Here is a 13729-nt window from a genome sequence, read left to right as displayed (position 1 = left end):
TTCACTGTGTTCAAATGACACATTTTAATGTTTCCAGCTGAAGGCAAAACAAACAATGTAATTTTGTCTCTCTCTTGTGCAAATATGAAATGAAATTCGTAGTGTTCTTGCATTTTGTCTTTCTCATGCTTTTATTTCAGAAGAGGATTGTCTCACGAATGGTAATGTATCATTGTAAAATGAAATTGTGATAACACAGTCTGCCTAAGAGTATTCTTGTTTCTGTTTCATTTGGTGTCTAAAAAAAATTATTATGCCATAACTTGCTTAAAGCGCCAAGTTTCTATGCAGATAAAGTAATGTTATGAGCAATTATAAAAAGCTGTGTGCGTGGTTCCACTCATAATGAAATAGTTTGCTGGGCGTATATGAGTCAGCAGAAAGAGAGGCCTCTGGAAATAGTTTCACTAATGTAAATGAATTAGTGATTATACCACATGTTATTGTGAATACTTTATGGAAGCATAGCTCACTGGTGTAGATAAATCAGTGATAACAGCCATAAGTGGCATTCCATATAAAAATGTGGTGTTCTTGAATAATGTAGAAGCCTGAGGCCTCTAGAGATCACAAGAACAGTCTAAACAAAAGAAAGGGGTTTTGTATGTTGGAGCCACAAATAAAACAAAGAAATTATGCTCATCACTATACCACAACGAAATGCATACCAACTAAATGTATCTGTGTACTGAAATAATGCATGTATTACTATAATACCGAACCCAATCTAAATGTAAGGAGTGATTATTGCTGAATTACTTTATTTTTGGCGGTAAGAAAATACCGCTGGCCCCAAATCTACACAAAATACCCTACAGCGGACAGTCGTTGATGTCCGCGGACATCGGGGGATAAGCCAATCAGGTTTCCTGGGTGTGGTGTACAGGAAGAGAGGGTAGCAGGAGTTTTGTTTGGTGAGAGCACTGAAGATGGCTATGTCTATGTCTTTGAGGAGGCAGAGTGTATGGATTTTGGGAGATTATTCGATCCAGTCATTGAAAGTGTATGCTGAAAATCATGGCATCTGTGGAAGTATTAGATTGCAAGAAGTAGAGGTTTTGTGGCATGCAGTTTGTGAGTCAAAGTGGCCAAGCTTGCTGTCATTCTGTCAGAGTATGGCACACTTAAATGTCCAGACACTATAGTTGTGCATTGTGGAGGGAACAGTTTGGGTATGTGACTGCAATGTATTTGCAGTTTGCCCTGAAGGATTTTTTCAAAAGTTTAATGGAACATTTTCCTGCTGCATAGATTATTTTTTTTCAAATAAATCAGAGGCAACCATGGAGATGTCTAAACATTTTCAGTGCACAAATGGAAGAATTGTGGCAGGTTGTGAATAAAGCTGTATCTGCTTTTTGATATGCTGCAGGAATGTCATTTTTTGAGAATGACAATATAAGGTATGATGGTGTGAATCTTTTTCATGAAGATATTAATTTCATGGATGTAGGGAATTCGATTTTTCTTTACAATGTCCTGTGAGAAAATTACAAGCCAGGATGTAGAGGATACTGTATTACTGTACATAAAAGCAAGTAAAAGCAAGAAAAGGAAAAAAAGGTGTTTGTTAACAAAACCAAAAAAAAAAAAAAGAAACACCCAAAAAACAGGTTCTTTTCAGAGCCAACAATAAATAATAAATAATTGAAATCGAGTTAAAACTCCCCCCAGCACCTTCGTTTTGATGTTCCGTCTGTGGACAACGCGGTAGTACGCGGAGGGCATGTGCCATCTGGGTCATTTAAGGATGCCTGGCACGGAACGGGGACTGCAGGATCAGCCAATCAGGTTTTCTGGGTGTGGTGTACAGGAAGAGAGGGTAGCAGGAGTTTTGTTTGGTGAGAGCACTGAAGATGGCTATGGCTATGTCTTTGAGGAGGCAGAGTATGAATTTGGGGGGATTATCGGATCCATTGGCTGAAGGTCTATACTGAGCACTGTGGATTGGCTGAAAATCTTGGGTTCCATGAATTTGAAGTGTCGTTGTATGGAGTGCAAGGAATGAAGTGGGCTGACTTACTCTCGTTTTGTAAGAATATGGTTCACTTAAAACATCCAGACATCATTGTTGTTCTATGTGGAGGAAACAGTTTGGGGTGCGTTGCTGGAATTTCATTGCAGTTTGCAGGATACATTTGGAAAGTTAACAAAAATGTTTCCAAATTCGAAAATTTTGTTTTTCCGGATTGCTCAGAGACAAATGGAAAAATCAAGGCGCAATGTGAATAAAGCTGTGTGTGCTTTTTAGAGAGATGTAGGCATGACTGTCCGCATACTACCGAGGTAGCAGGCACCCCTCTCTAGGCAGAAAATGGCATGATACCCATACATAGACCCCTTGCTCCATTTTTGGTATTTTTGCAAGGATCTTGGGGTTGGTCACCCTAACTTACCTTTGGGGAACACAGACATGGACCCCTTGTTCACTGTGCTCAGAGAGGCACAGCTCCACCTCACTGATGGGGCCCATCAAGGCTGAAACACATGTCTGGGGTTTATGTTGGTACTCTTGTTCAAAGGTTTGCCTGGCATTTTGGTGCTGGACTGCCCTTGTGGGCGGGACAAAGACTGATATGCAAATGAATATTCCTCCAGTGTCAAAAATACAGTGAGCAAAAAGCGATGACTGCAAACTCTCAAAGTGGTAAAAAAACAACAGAACAGGTTATCATGCCATGTTCTTTCTAAAGAGGGACGCCTGCTACCTTATTTACATACAGAGTACTGCTGTCTTTGAAAGATATGGATCAACAGCCTCTTTCATGTCTTGCAAGGCAGCTGGTTGGATCTTCTGCACCACAGGAATGGCCTGTGTGGTGGCAGTAGCGGTTGAGGAAGATGAGGTAGAGGAAGGTAATCTACTACTTCCTGAGAAAGGAACAGCCTTTCAGAGAGCATCCCGGTGGTTGGATTTGGTGTGGAGTCGAATGGAGGTGGTCCCGTAGGAGTACTGACGAGGTTGTCCGTGACTGAGTACAATGTTGCACTCAGTGCATTTAACCTTTGTAGCCTTAGCCTTCAGTACATTCCTAACAGTGGTAAAAAACTGCCATACCCATGATCCTCTCTCAGTGCTGGAGTTAGGCATTTCCTCTACCTCATCTTCCTGCTCCTCTTGATTGTTTTGTGCATTATTGCTCTTTTTCTGTTGGGGAGGCCCTCCAGGTGGTGGTGGTGACTCCCGGGGAGGCTGGATGGCCATTGCTGATGCCATTTTTGAAGTTAAATAGTAGTTGTGCTAATATTGTTCCAAGCATGTGCTTTCTCCTGGATTGCAGATGGAGAATCAGTAGGAATAGGTCTAGGAGCTTTGAAAAGGTACATTTTCAACTTGAAACTTCCTAGATTAGCTGAAAATGCAGTTATGAACTGTTTACGAAGCACAGGCTCATTCACGAACACAGCATCACACTGTGCACGCGTATGGTCATATGACACTGTCCGAACAGTTCGCAGTGACGTCAGATGTTCGCGAACATCTGCGAAAAGGAAAAAGTGCTAAAAAGTTGCAGAAAGTTAATAGAAGTGTTAAAAATGGAGGTGGGGAATGGCACCGTTTTTACTTGAAACTTTCTAGATTGGTGGAAAATGCTGATATATTGGGGGTAAGTATAATATTAGGAAGTTGTAGCACATTACGGTGCACTGGTGAAAACCTATGAAATTCACCGAAAAAACGTTGTTAAATGGACGTTATGGTTAAGTTGCACTAATAAAAACCCATGAAATTCATTGAAAAAACGTTGTTAAAGGGCCATTATGGGTTACAACCATAACTTGCGCCACCACCATGCACTGCTAAGACTAACACCCAGGACATGAAAGATGACATCACACATGTCATTGATGACATCACATATCCAGGCCAATTGTGTTTGTTCACTGACAAATCTAGGGCAAGTGGTTTTGTTTAGGATACTCAGAATATAAAAATGTAAAAGCTGCTATATTTCTAGACGTTAAGCTTGTATGTTCTTAAAGTACTTTTATATGGGTTTGGTCTCAGCTCATGGTGCACATACACGGGGGAAATAAGCAGGCCTAAAACACACAATTCATTTGTATACATGAAGATGAAGTTTAATGTTGTTGACATTTTGTGGTACTGTTGTTCATTTCTTCCTTACTTTAATTTCCCTGTATGTGCCTCTGATTTTTATGCATTGTGGGTCTTCATATGTATTGTTTGTACTAACACAAGTGTATAGTAAGTCTTGAATTGTTCGCTACGTATTCCATGTTTAACATTACTGAAAACTCTGATAAGGTAGCATTTATTATTTTACAATTCAAAATTACCAGATAAAAAATATTACTTCTATGGTCCATGCTGCAACCATTGTAATGTATATGTATGATTAGAGCTTTGAAACACTTGCATGTGTGTAGGCACTAAATAAATAAACAATACCATACCATAACAATACCATTAGATTTCAGAATTTAAAACAAAATTCTTATATAATGTTTTGTATGAATGTGTACATTCTTAAATACATTAAATAGTTAATGATATGTCTCCCGATCACCCCTAACATTGTGTTATCAACATAGTGTGAAAGTGGTGTTGTCGGTGTCGGTACCCAGCATTGAGGTCTGTGAACTTTGGCAGCGTTATAATCAGTGCCCTACACCGGGATTGAGCTGCTGTAGCCCTTTAAGGCTTCGGATGAGGAGCTGCCTGCAACCCGACACACCGCAGAAAAGCACCTACTTCTGTGTCAGCAGAGCAGAAGTGGTGCGAAAGTGGTGTTGTCGGTACCCAGCATTGAGGTCTGTGAACTTTAGCAGCGTTATAATCACAGTGCCCTACACCGGGATTGGGCTGCTGTAGCCCTTTAAGGATTCGGAGGAGGAGCTGCCTGCAACCCGACAGACAGCAGAAAAGCACCTACTTCTGTGTCAGCAGAGCAGAAGTGGTGCGAAAATGGTGTTGTCGGTACCCAGCATTGAGGTCTGTGAACTTTGGCAGCGTTATAATCACAGTGCCCTACAACGGGCTTGAGCTGCTGTAGCCCTTTAATGCTTTGTAGGAGCAGCTGCCTGCAACCCGACATATCGCAGAAAAGCACCTACTTCCGCGTCAACTGAGCGGAAGTGGTGTGAAAGTGGTGTTGTTGGTTCGGTACCCAGCATTGAGGTCTGTGAACTTTGGTGGCATTATAATCACAGTGCCCTACACTGGGATTGAGCTGCTGTAGCCCTTTAAAGCTTCGGAGCAGGAGCTGCCAGCAACCCGACACACCGCAGAAAAGCACCTACTTCCGCGTCAGCGGAGCGTAAGTGGTGCAAAAGTGGTGTTGTTGGTGTTGCCTGGTGGCGGCTGGAGGCACTGAGCCTCCCTCCGTGAAGATTTTGTCAGCTGCTTTTTTCATCCCGACTAGAGGAGCTGCACGACGTTGCTGATGCCGTTTGACGAGTGACCCGACGGAATCGAGGGTGGAGACAGTGATTAAAACTCAACATCAGGTAAGACAGAGGTTAACCTCTCACCCTGTTCTACCCGTGTCTACATCACCATCGTGGATGTTAAATACAAAACTCACGCTGCCCATGAGACAGTCCAGCTTACTCTTTGTCAATAAAGACCAGCCTTCTATGGACAACTTGCTCCAGAGGCGATACCCCTTATATCTTTTGACTTGATGGAGGTTGCACAAGGGGGTTCGGAACTTTGTGATCCTTCTCCAGTACCTACAATTGGAATGCTACTACCAAGGGGGCAGTGATGGACCGAAGTCACTACGACAGCCCCTCATTACTGACTTGGCCAAGGGTGACATCGCCGACTCTTGTCTAGCTGGTCAAGCACATGAGACAGAGATCCCGGCATCAAAGACCCCCATCTCCACTTGGGAGGTGGCTGAAGTAGGGTTGCTTGGAATTACCTCACCTAGGCAAAATGAAGCTGAGAAAACGGACGCAGGCTCTCTTTGCCTGACCAACAGCCCACGGATAGTTGGGTCAGCAATAGACACGATTAAAATGAACAAAACTATCACAGAAAAGGTATTAGAAACCAGGATTAATCCTGATTCAAACTCTTTAGTATCTGCGACTATACCAAGTCAACTCAATGCACCTGAAACGGCTGAAACAACTTTCAGTCCACTGAAAGAAATCAATCCGCAAGACACTGGCTATTTTCCCCTTGAAAGTGAGCCTTATGAAAAACGGATTGGGGAAATCAGTGAAATCGAGATTATGACCTGGCAGGATAAAGCTTTTTGGGCAGACATCACCCCAGGCTCTGCCTCTTACAGACTTCACAAGTCATAATGAAACTGCACAGATGGCCATGCTAGAATCAGCAAAAAGGCAAACTGCGGAAAATGAAATGATCCCTTCAGCGACTATGGCCGCGCTTCAAATCAATAAGCAGGAGGTCCAAGCTATGGGGCTGCATCTGGTCTCAATTTTGAAAAATGGCGCCAGGAGCCCGGCAAGCCCCCTCTAGCGCGAGACTATCAACTTTACTGAAGCCTATAAGAATGTAAAACCAAAGTAATTCAAGACTGGCGGACAAACTAATTCAAGACTTTTCCAATTTAACTGGCAAAATATTAACGGAAAAAAGGAGAAGTCTATCCTTCATAAAGGAAATATTAGCTGCTCTAGATGTAGATGGACCTCTCGACACCTCTAGTCAAAATCAGATGAGGCTAAGGAGAAAGGGCTCAAGCCCTTCCATCTACAATCTGGTCGATATGACAGGTGAGGCTCTCACCCCTGAGTCAAAAATCCATCCGCAGATGACTATTGATGAAGACTCTCTAGGAAAAATAAGAGATCTGTGTAGTAAGGGGAGAATGGATGACTTTGTGCATACCCAGAATGTGGTGATGGCTGTTCTGAACATTGCAATCACCCCATTCCTTAAATTATACGAGAACATAAATGAATCTCTGCAAACGGTTTACTCGTTAAATCTAAAATCAAAGGAGCAGCTAAATGAAATTGAAGGTTTTGTGAAAAGACTGGATCTGAGAATGGATAAGGAATCAGATCTATCAAACCAATGGCAAAACCGTTTAAGTGACTTAGCACGACGGGACGCCAATGATAAACAAATGCTAATGGAGGCGGTCTTAGAAGAGCACAAGTGGATAAGGAAGATCTGCCAGCAAAATATCTCTTTTGCCCCTTGGCTCAAGAAAACCAAAACGAACCCTTAAAAATGTTGATTTGATGGGAAAAGGGTCTACTATCTCTGAGAACAGGAATCAGGGACTGGAAATGGGAGGCCCCTTGGTTCTGGGGAAGGGTCTGGGCTCAACCAAAATACATCAGGAGGATCGCATTCCAACATCGAATCAGGCTCATAGGGCACCTTCTCCACCCTTGCCTCTCATAGAATGGTCAAAATCGAGCTACTCAATTTTCCAGGATCTGCTCAATCATGCCAAGCAACCATCAGCAATTGCTGTAGTCCCGTCTCAAAAATATCAATAAATTAAACCTCAAAAGAAAACTAAAAATCAAACAACCAAACGGAAAGCAAATGGTTCAAGATCCTTTCTAAGGAACATTGAAATACCATCCGGTGAAGAGGCGATTCATCCAGCAAAGAAACCAAGGATGGAAATGAAAATAAGCAATACATCTAAAGAGCTTGAATCTCTAGAAAATCCACCTATAATTGGAATTGACAGTGAATCAGACAACAAAATGGAACTTGAGTCTAATGGATGCCTGAGTAATCTAATTGAAATAATAGAAAATAACAAAGATGATAAAAACTGTGGAAACATCAGATTGCCAAGTCATAGACAAACAGTCACATCCCCATGAAATGGAAAAAAAACAGAAAAACAGAAAAAGTATTCAAAGAATCTGATGGGGAAGAAAAAAAGGTAAAAGACCTTAGTAACCACACACATAGTAAACATGTATGTAGTGAAGATAAAAGGATGATGGACCTTTTTCATCATCTGGAAGACAGAAGGAAAGATAGATTGCAGACCGCAGCAGACACACTATGGGGAGAACACAGGAAACAGATGGAACGACAAAGAAATGTGAAAAATTCAACGGCAAATGGAAACCCCCTGGTCAGTGCAGGTGGAGGAACGGTCACTCACCAAACTTATAAACTTAAGTTGGAGAGAACAGGGAAAGACTCTAAAAGGATACTTCTCAATAGAAAGAACTTGATGTCTCTACTTAACTAACTCTCATCATTACGAAAGATATCATTGGACGACATTGTAATTGTCGAATTTGTGGACGAAAAAAGGGTGGATGTGATAATACTACATTTGAGATCGCAAAGGATCAAAGACACAATGATGAGAGCTAAGGTGAAGTTGGCGGAAGCAGGCTTTAGGTTAACTGATTTAGAGGTTTTTGATGGGAGTCAAACAGAAGAAAAACATGCACGGCCGAGAAACGAATATTTAAAGACCAGGACAAAAGAAAATCATAGATATAAGGTTGAAAGTAGAAACATCCCAGGTTCTAAAAGAACTGAAAAAGGATTCTTGATGCCCGTCAAAAATACAATGGCAAAACTTAGATTCACTGTGGACAACTCTAGATCAAAGGCAATACAGCCGGGGTAACGGAGCTCCGGACGGAAACAAGGAGTAGATGATGTAAGGACGGATAAAAAGATACAATAGATTAATACGGAAGTAGTGGGGAAAAAGTCCCTACTGGCCTCATGGAACACCAGGGACCTCATTACGACCCTGGCGGTAGGGGGTTAACGGTGCTGGTAGAGCTGCCGGTGCCGCTAACCCCCTACCGCCTCATTACGAGGTCTGCTTGCGGGTCCCGCTAAGGACACCTGGTAAAACCCAGCGTCTTTAGCGGATTCTGCAAGCAGGGCAGGATTCTAATAATGGGCCCGTCATTAACAGGCCCGTTGTTAGCATCCTCCCCATTCCCATTGAGCCCTATGGGGACTCAAATGGGAATGGGGATGTACCGGGTCCGGGTTCCTTGAATGGGGAAATACCGGGCCCTCCAAGGTCGGAATGGCCCGGTATTTCCCCTTTCAAGAAACCCGGACCCAGTACCCGGGTAGCCATGCCGCTAAAAGCGGCATGGCTACCTCCATACTTGTAATGAGGCCCCGGACCGGAGAAAGTACCTTTCTGGGGAAATTCTAAATAATTTGTCTTCAGGTATCCTGGATAAGATCGGTCCCTTTGTGTGAGGGATATGAAGTATACATCAATCATGCCAGGAAAGGCCCCTTGGGTAGACTTCGTGCTGGCCTGCTGACTTTGGTTAAAGGAGATAGTGACCTTCATGTGTTGGAACATTGTACTCCAAATTTGTATGTCCAGATGCTAAAAATAAAGAAAAATATGGGACCACATGACATCAGGCTCCTTTTAATTAACACATATTGGTGTCCGAAGGATTGCGAAAAGGAAAAAAACGTGTCTGATATTATGGAGGCAATAGATAAGTCTATGCTAGAGGAAAAAATCAACTTATCCTCCTTGAACTTAAAGCTGCAAGACGAAGAAGGTCAATTAAAATCTAATCCACAGCTGGATGGAAACGAAAAAAATGATGGCTTGAAGAAATGGAAATTAGAGAGATGGAAATCCTTAATGGGCGGACAAAAGGTGATCTCCAAGGGGCTAATACGTGGTTTAATAACTCTAGCAGTGCATGTTTAGATTACTGCTTTGTTGCAGGGAACACCCAAAGGTGGATTAACTCCTTCACAGTAAAGAAACAGAAAGCCAGTGATCATGCCTTATTAGAGATTGAATTTTATTGGGAGTCTGGAGCCACGGCTAAACCCTCTTTTCCCCCACTGGAAGCATCATGGGGAAGAAACAGGCTAAGAATAAAACTCCATCATATCTCAAAATTAGTGATTGCTTTAACACCCAGGTAAAAGGAAACCTAGCGGAAGTAGAGTATAGATGGCTACTTAAGGAGTATGAAGTCAAGTGTGATAGGAACAAAAACAAAACAATTGCAAGAAAACATGCGTATAATACAGAATTGGTCACCAAAAGGAAGAAACATCGAGCCGATCTGCGAGGACTACGACAAATCTCCCTATTGAATAAAGATGTATTGATGAGAAAATGCAAACAGTCTTACAAAAACTGGCTGAAATCCTTAAGGGCCTGGAGATCCCAAGGTGACTCATAGAAAATTCAAACAGCAAACGCACGATGCCCCTGGGAGATCATAAACAAAGGTGACGACTTCCAGTCTGCCTTAACCATTAGTCAAGTTCTAAAGGACGTATGGGTTAAGCACTACACACGTCTATTCCAGCAGAGCCCCATGGTGGACCGGAGGAAACAGCTGAGAAAATCATATAATTTGCGTCCCTCCCTGGCTTATTGAGTTTGATCATGAAGACATTTTGTTGATGATTACAAAACTAAGTTCCTCAAGAGTGGCTGGGCCGGATGGTATATCAAATCACATGCTCAAAGAAAATGGGGAAGCCTGGGCCAATTTTATCTCACTACTTTACCATCAGATAATAAAAACTCGAACTATCCCGCAGTCATGGAAGGAGGCCTTGATAGTCCCCATATTTAAGGAAGGGGACAGTAGTAATCCCAGGAACTACAGGTCCACTGTGCTTTTAGACTCTATTGGAAAGATCTTCGCTGAGATACTTAAAAAGTGGGCCTTTAAGGCAGGCCTTCTGGACAAGCGTCAAACTGCCTTCGTGAGCAGGGTCGGCATATCCCTGAATCTATTCATTCTGAATATGTTAAAACTGCAGGCCCTCGAAACAAAAATGAACATCTATTTGGGCTTTATTGACCTACAGCAGGCGTTCGACAGAGTCAGTAGAGAACTCCTTTGGGCAAAGTTAAAGAAATGGAACTGCCCGGAAGATCTTTTATAAGCTATTCAGGAGTTATATACGGATACATCAATACAAATATTAACTTCAAAAGGAGGCAATACCACTGAAAAGATTCTGACTTTTAAGGGAATCAAACAAGGATGTGCCTTAGCCCCCTTCTTATTTGTCTGATATCTGGCTGATATGATCTAGTCCCAGTGTAAGATAAGAGCCTTTCCACCGGTATTTGACGAAGGCGAGCTGTCCTGGATCCTATATGCAGATGATTTTGTTTTTATAGACCAAACTGCTATAGGTCTCCAGAGATGCATCACTGAATTTAAAAAACTGTCTGGACAGAAACAACATGAAGATCAATATAAAGAAATCAATGGTCTTAATTATGCAATCAGCTCGGGGACAGGCATAAAAAAAGAGCTTTGTGTGGACCATTGAAAGTCAAAAACTGGAAATAGTTGATTCTACAATCTACCTTGGAGTTAGAGTAGATAAGAACATACATGAACAGGGCCAATACACCCTCATCAGGGAGAGGCTGGTTAAATTGTCAAATCAAGGGATAGCCCTCCATCGACGATACGGGATGTATTCAATGATACCAATGTTGTCATTTTACAAGCAAAAGGTCGTAGCAGTTTTGACCTATGGAGCAAAGTCCCTGCTGAATCTCCGATGGGAAACCTGCGGACTAGTTGAAGCCTTTTTCTGGCAGAAAATTCTCAGATTACCAAATTGTTTGTCTATCTCGACAATAAGGTATGAACTTAGGCTGCAGTCCCTAAGATCGATAGTTCTGTGGAAGACCATCTCCTTTTACCGGAAATGCATCTTGGATTCACCACCAATCCCTTGTGAGATCATGGCGAATACAAAGGCGTTGAAGAGGGATAAAAACCTTCAGCTTTGGAAATTGAAATGTCAGGAAGTTTTATCTCATTATATCATCAAAATAGAGATGCTAAAAGCAAATCCTGATAAGGCAAAGAAAATTCTATGAGAAAATGATTGGGAAAAAACTAAAGTAGTAAAACGAGCGAACAAATTTTGCCATAACATCATATGGGAGCGAAAAACATTGAACGATCCGCCTCCGTATTTGAGAACATTTCCATGATCCCGTTATAGGGATGTACTGATGCGATGTAGGCTAAACATTCTACCAACTAAGGAGGTACAACTCTTAAGAAAACAGAGCACGCTCCAAGAAGCCAGATGTCGGCTTTGTGGAAATCCCGATATTCTGGAGACGACCAGGCATTTGACATTATCATGTCCAGAACTCTTATCTCAGAGGAGAAAGTACCTGGGAGCCTACGTGGCCTTAATTGATCCAAACACAGAGGAGGAATACTGGGAAAGGTTAATGACGGTTGATAAAATTGGTCGGACACTCGATGCCCTAAAATGTATAGAACAGATTATGTCATCCAATTCGGACATAGACGTATAGAAGGAATGAGATGGGCTTCTTTCCTTTCCTTTTGACCTTTTCATCCTTTTGATCTTCCTTTCTGTTCCCTCCTCCAGTACGGATATTCTCTTTTTCTTTTTAAGGCGCATCTAAGAATGCAAGGACTTAAGAATTGTTTTGCAAACCGATGATTGGATACACGGATGTATGCGAAAGGTTGAAATATCTCTTTTTCTATTTAACCAATAAAACAAACAAAAAACAAAAAGAAATTATAAACACAACCCCTTTTAGGGACTTTTAATCAAAATTAATTTCATATGTGATGTCATCAGTGATGTCATCAATGACATTTGTGATGTCACCTTTCATGTTGTGGGTGTTAGTCTTAGCAGTGCACGGTGCAGGCGCGAATTATGGTTGATTAGCTTACCATAACTGCTGAATTTCTGGGGCTTTTCATCTTTACTTGTAACCATAACATCCCTTTAACAATGTTTTTTCACTGAATTGCATGGGTTTTTAATAGTGCAACTTAACCATAACGTCCCTTTAACAAAGTTTTTTCTGTGAATATATAAATATTTATTTGATTCTAGTACTCCCCTCAATATGTGGTAAGCAAATGATACTTTACTTACTCAGCGAGACTGGAATCACCCTCCATAATCTGCACATCGTCTTAGCCACTGCCCACATCATCGAGAAGGAGTGGACACAAATATTGAATTACATTTCCAATCACCATTCCTCACCCCACTACAGACAAAGGGAGACAGAGAGGCAATCAAGCACATGGACAGACAGTCAGATAGCTAATCAAGCAGGTAGTTAAAGAGATAAGCAGAAAGATGACTCAGCAAGATACATGGCATGCAGGCAGATAGATCAAATGATAGACAGGTGGAAGGTCAGATAAATTGTAGCTAGACAGAGAGATGGAATAGAGACCCTTGAAATTAAACTTTAACAGACCTCAGGATAAAACCACACAAGACCCCACAGACTATATTACACCTTACATACCATAGACCAGACCTCAGATCAGACCAAAGAGACTAGGCAAGACCCAGTGATCAGACTATACTCAGAGACGATACCCTAGAGACCTGATCATAAACACCAGACCCGACACATACCAGACCAAGCCCCAGAGACCAAACTCCTGACCACAAAGACCAGGCCCCAGATCCCATATACCAGATGAGAAAACATACCTGAAGACTAGACCCCATAGACAAGGGCCATACTGTTGAGCAGACCAGACCAGGGACCAGATCAGATGCAAGACCAAAGGCCTGTCATCAAAAACCAGACAGACAGGCAGGCATACATGGGAGTACACACATAAATGCATGCACAGACACATGCGCGCGCGCGCGCACACACACACACACACACGCATACACACACACACACTCCTTACTTCTTCTGCATCTACTTCACCATGCATGCACTCCACCAGAAATTCACTTTGTCACTTTTACCTCTTCATACCTTTACTTCATCTGTCT

Source organism: Ambystoma mexicanum, chromosome 6p, assembly GCF_040938575.1.
Source record: "Ambystoma mexicanum isolate Mex_15411 chromosome 6p, UKY_AmexF1_1, whole genome shotgun sequence".
Classification (NCBI taxonomy): Eukaryota; Metazoa; Chordata; class Amphibia; order Caudata; family Ambystomatidae; genus Ambystoma; species Ambystoma mexicanum.
This window is presented reverse-complemented; position numbering follows the sequence as displayed.